Below are 6,189 nucleotides of genomic sequence, written 5' to 3'. Positions count from 1 at the left end.
TCTGCTGTGTATCCCGCTTCCCATGTTGGGTCATTCTCTCCCTTTTGTATTCTATCAGCTAGTATTAGCAGACACTAGTCTTGTTTGTGTGATCCTTTTGACTCTTAGACCTATCAGTATGATCAATTGTGAACTGAAATTGATCACTTGGACTAGTGAGATGGCATTGGTACATGCCACCTTGATGGGATTGTATTGGAATCCCCTGGCACATTTCTAACTCCACCATTTGGTGGCAACTAACCAAGCACCAAAAAGGAAACCTGTTGAAGTGAGATGGATACTATGAGAAACAGTGACCAGCCCTTGTCCTGACTGTTGATGTACAATTTAATACGTTATCCCTTTTAGTATTTTTTTTGTTCTTGTTAAACTATTGGTTGAACTCTGTAATTAACACACAATTATTCTTAGGTGTTTAACTTTAACTGAAAAGTGATCCTGTTAAATATAAGTGTGGGAATAAGAGAGGGAGGAGAAGTGTCCTATGTTTTTGAAGTCTTTAGTTGCTTTACTTAGAATTTCTCCGATTTTAAGCTCACAACAAGGATTGTTTCCATGAGAACACAAAAATGTCTGCAATTAAGAGTGACTTATTGACAAATGAAATGATATCCAGGGTTCATGATCCACTGTTCCCTTCCCTTTGGCTTCCTCCTGCTATAATAACGTACTTTAATTGGAGAGAATTTGGATCAACAAAATTAAGTGTATCTAGGATGAACTAAATTTAGCTATTTCAGTTACTTTAAAAGATAACTCTCAGACATTATCCATCAGTGGTAAAATCTGAAGGATTCAGAATTTTGAAAACTGTACAAAAATTACCTCTAATTAGTCATCACCATATTTATATAAGATTTATTTATTTATTTGAAAGAGTTACACAGAGAAAGAAGGAGAGGCAGAGAGACAGAGAGGTCTTCCATGTGCTGGTTCACTCCCCAACAGGCCACAACAGCCAGAGCTGCACAAATCTGTGCCAGGAGCCAGAAGCCTCTTCACGGTCTCCCACACGGGTGCAAGGGCCCAAGGACTTGAGCCATCTTCTATTGCTTTCCTAGGCCATCGCAGAAAGCTGGATCAGAAGTAGAGCATCCAGGACTCAAACTGGAGCCCATATGGGATGCTAGCACCGCAGGCGGCGGCTTTACTCACTACTCACAGCGCCAACCCCATCGCTATATTTTTAAGATTTTATTATTAGCCTTCACAGCCATTTTCTGTCCAACCAAACAGCCGATTGGAGACTGGAGCCAACCAGGGCTGCATTGGAGGTTGGAACTGGGCAGAGATCAGACACCTTTTTAGAAAGGTGTTCTTGAGCACCACTGGCACCACGGTCCTGACAGTATTTCATGACAATGGACAGTGACAGTTCTACCACGGATGCTTCTCAACTGGGAATTTCTGCAGACAACATTGGAGGGAGCCACTAAGTGATACAGCCTCACGATGATACTGAGGACAGCATGAATGATCATGAAGACACAAATGGTTCAAAAGAAAGTTTCCGAGAACAAGATATATATCTTCCAATTGCAAATGTGGCTAGGATAATGAAGAATGCCATACCTCAAACAGGAAAGATTGCAAAAGATGCCAAAGAATGTGTTCAAGAATGTGTGAGTGAGTTCATTAGCTTTATAACATCTGAAGCAAGTGAAAGGTGCCATCAAGAAAAACGGAAGACAATCAATGGAGAAGACATTCTCTTTGCCATGTCCACCTTGGGCTTTGACAGTTATGTGGAACCTCTGAAATTGTACCTTCAGAAATTCAGAGAGGCTATGAAAGGAGAGAAAGGAATTGGTGGAGCAGTCACAGCCACAGATGGACTAAGTGAAGAGCTTACAGAGGAGGCATTCACTAACCAGTTACCAGCTGGCTTAATAACTGCAGATGGTCAACAACAAAATGTTAGGTTTATACAACATCATATCAACAGATTTCTGGTGTTCAACAAATTCAGTTTTCATGATCTGAAGAAATGATGGGATGGAAGTGTAGAGAAGCAAGAGTCTGTGATTCTGGAACAGAGACATCAGAAGAAAATGACTGGTGAAAAAATGTCTCTTTGTACATTAAATAGCTGTAATGTAGCTTACTGATGCTTGACTAATTGAGGTGTTAATTCTGACTTGAGAATCTTTTTCATGAATGATTTTAAAGAAAAATTTGGATTTTAAAGGTATTAAAATATTTTTGTTTTGTACGAGAGTTTGTTGCTCTGTATGACTCCAGTATGCATTGTATATTGCAGTTTATTACTGTCAGAGATTTGTAGACAGTTTCTTATTTTCATATTGAATCATGTTACTTTTGTAATTCAAATAAGCAGCTGGGTTAATTCATGATGTTTGCCCTTTTAATAAAATACAAGGGTAGAGTTCATTTGAATGCAAGTTGCCTTTATTATAAATTTGAGTTTGTCTTGGCTATATCTTGCATGGAAAAATTGATTTTTTGGTAAAACATTCAAAGCAGCACCATTTTAAAAAATATAACTGAATAATTGTGAATGCAGAAGAAATTATTGTCTGCCCTATTAAACTTGGTGCCCATTAACAGTGTTTACACTGTTCATTGTGCCTGTTAATGTAGTTTTACTTATTAGAGCTTTCATTAAGACTAGATTTATTTTTGAGTTACATTATTATGAGTGTTAGAATTCATTTAATTTTCACATAGTTCTAGAGCCCTTAAAATGGTGCCCCTTTTATTTGATATGATTTTTTTCAAAGCATATCTTCAAGTATTATAGTGTCCTCTTTCAGAAGGGGAATTTTATAGTCTGATGGTAAATGTCCTCATCTTACCTTTTTTTATTGAAATGTCAAGTTTCCTATTACACTATAGGAACCAAGAAATATTGGCTATCATTATGTGTACAGACCTTTTGCACGGTGAGTGAATGAGAATGAGAACAGAGTGAGTGCTATGAGCAGTGTGAAATAGAAGCCATGACTTCTAGTATGCTGTCTTGATCTTTGCAATAAACTAAACTTAGATAATGTAACTTTGTATAATTTAGTAGTATGTACTTGGGTTGTTCCTTTTTTAAAGTAAGGATTTGTATTTTCTCATTTATTCTTTTTGGTGATAATTAACTTGAAGTAGATTTTTTTTTTAATTTTAATATCACAAATTGCTGTTGTATATTTTGCCTAAAAGGAAATTTGAGTGAATGCCGTCTTTGATGAAGGACATTCAAATGTATAAGGCAGAGGCAGTCTCCCACTGACTGCCAGGAGCCTGTAAGGGCACATTTTGGCTACTCTAAGTAATAATTCCCTTCCTCCTACCCCCTTGTTTAAAAATAATCTTCATGATAGAAACTTCAAATGGGAAAAAAAGGGATGGGTAGTTACGCAGAATCAACTAGCATCCTACTATGTTGAAATAACCAATGTTAATATTTTGGTAAATATCATTTGTCCTTTTACTTTGCAAAATATGTATATTTTTATAAAAATGGGTTCATTGTGCATACTGTTTTGTAACCTGCTTTTTTCACTTAACAATATATTGTGAATGTCTTTGCCAGGTCAAAAAAAAAAAAGATTTTATTACTAATCTTTATTGCTTCAGAGTTTTACATTTAAAAAAAAAAACAACGGCTTAGTTTTGCTTCATACCCTAATTCTCCCTTAGTACTCCTCTCCAAAGAAAACTAGATGTCTATTTTTATTTCTGAAAGTCTCAAAAACAAATAATTTGATGTTAGTACTAATATCACACTATTGACTCTGATTTCAGTATGGGATGGTTATTTGTGGTTGACTGATTTTAGTATTTACAGAGTCTTAGACTTAAGAAAGAAACTTTTCGTGACCAAATATGAAGGTATCTCTTTGGTGATTCCAGTTAAAAATGAATTTTGTTTTTTAAATAGAGTTTAAGGTTGCATGTTTATGTGTGTGTGTGTGTGTGTTTGCCACAGATATTTTCAAAATTTTATCATATGATGAAGAGACCAGCAATGCTTGCAATCTCACCACCCACCTCACCATCCAGAAATAGCTATTATTCACATGTACCATGTATCTAATCCTTTATTTTTTGTTTTAGTTCTTTTTTCTACAAAGAAAGCTATATCCTGTGTAGTACATTTAATATAATTGTATTCTGTGGTGGAAATATCTCCCAAATGCTGGTGCCTTGTGATTTCAAATCTTTATTTTTCCATCATGCTAATGTAGCATGCAGGACAGCAGGGGACGCCTGTCTGAAACAGTCACCAGGAATGCAGGCTGGAGGATGCTTGCTCAGAACTGTCATCTAGAATATATGGCCACAGCAACGGTCATCACAGGGGAAGAAATATTTGATGTCGTCGTGGAGAACAGGCTTGAGATAAAACTCATTTAGTTTATTTAGTTGGGAAGATCACAGGAAAAACAAGTTGATCTGTGTGTGGTCTGAAAGTGGAGATATTTTGATTAGTTTAGCACTCCCACGATCTATCTGGAAGTGAACACATTCTTTTTTTTCTAATGGAAGGTCTTTATTTCACCTTCATTCATAAATGACAGCTATATAGGGTACAGTATTCTGGGTTGACAGTTTTGTTATCTTTTTTTTAACTTTTATTTAATGAATATAAACTTCCAAAGTACAACTTATGGATTACAATGGCTCTCCCCGCCCCATAACTTCCCTCCCACCCGCAACCCTCCCATCTCCCACTCCCTCTCCCGTTCCATTGGCATCAAGATTCATTTTCAATTCTCTTTATATACAGAAGAACGATTTAGTATATATTAAGTAAAGATTTCATCAGTTTGCACCCACATAGAACATAAAGTGTAAAATACTGTTTCAGTACTAGTTATAGCATCACTTCACATTAGACAACACATTAAGGACAGAGATCCTACATGAGGAGTAAGTACACAGTGACTCCTGTTGTTGACTTAACAAATTGACACTCTTGTTTATGATGTCAGCAATCTCCCTAAGCTCTAGTCATGAGTTGCCAAGGCTATGGAAGCCTTTTGAGTTAGCTGACTCCGATCTTCTTTAGACAAGCTCATAGTCAAAGTGGAAGTTCCCTCCTCCCTTCAGAGAAAGGTACCTCCCCAATTGGCCGCAACAGCCTTAGCTGTGCCTATCCAAAATCAGGAGCCAGGAGTTCTTCCAGGTCTCCCACGTGGGTGCAGGGGCTCAAGGACTTGGGCCATCTTCTGCTGCTTTCTCAGGCCATAGCAGAGAGATGGATGAGAAGGGAAGCTGCTGGGACTCGAACCGGCACCCATATGGGATGCCAGCACTGCAGGCAGCGGCTTTATCCACTATGCCACAGTGCAGCCCCATCAAGAGAAAATTAACACCCCTCCATCCACACCCCATTTCCTGTATTAGCATGAAATTCTTGACCTTACTTCAATAGGTATCCACTTATCTGTCACTGATAAGAGGCCTGGAGTTGTTCCTGGTTGTTTGTTTCACTTTTGCATAGGATTGGGAATTGTAGATGTTACATACATTTAAATATAATGAATTAGGCACAACAAATAGCACATTATCCAGCACTAAAAATCATATATTTTAGGAAAGAGATAATGCCTGTGGCAAGAAATAGTGCTGCCCACTAAGTACTCCATGTGCCTCCCCACAGTTCCTACCCACCAGGCTATTCCATGACTCTGACACAGAAGCAAAAAGAATATGAATATTACTGCTACATTATTAGGCTATGATGGCTTATAAATAATACTGCCCACAGCCATGGGGATAAAGCATAATTATTCAGAATTGGTTCTTATCCACTGCCCCACAGAATTGGAGGGCTTATTTTACAGCTGATAGGAAGATTACAAGTCAGAAATCAAAATTTCTCTGCTGGTTTTCACTATAACATAACTCTGGTTTTGTTTTAACATTCTTATTTTTCACTTGGAAGAAATTTTAGAATTACAGAAAATTTATGCAGATAGTACAATAACTTCCTCTGCACCTTACATAAGGATCCCTTAAATATTAATGTCTTATATAACCATGATATAATGATCAAAATGGGGAAATTAATATTGACATAATAAGATTATAATCTAGAGACTTAAAAGTTTTCCAGTTGTTCCACCAATGTCCTCTGTATGGCCCAGAATTCAGTTTAGAACCTCTCATTGCATGTCTGACTGCTTTAACCTGAAACAGGTCCTGAGTCTACCTTCAACTTTCATGACC

At 37.3% G+C, this 6,189-nt stretch overlaps 1 pseudogene; it reads left to right on the top strand.

Moving 5' to 3' along the window:
- The first annotated feature begins 1,213 nt into the window (after positions 1–1,213).
- Positions 1,214–1,981, top strand: LOC133767285 (nuclear transcription factor Y subunit beta-like; annotated as a pseudogene).
- Positions 1,982–6,189: the final 4,208 nt, after the last annotated feature.

The sequence above is a fragment of the Lepus europaeus genome, chromosome 1 (assembly GCF_033115175.1).
Source record: "Lepus europaeus isolate LE1 chromosome 1, mLepTim1.pri, whole genome shotgun sequence".
NCBI classification, from domain to species: Eukaryota; Metazoa; Chordata; class Mammalia; order Lagomorpha; family Leporidae; genus Lepus; species Lepus europaeus.
This window is presented reverse-complemented; position numbering and strand designations above follow the sequence as displayed.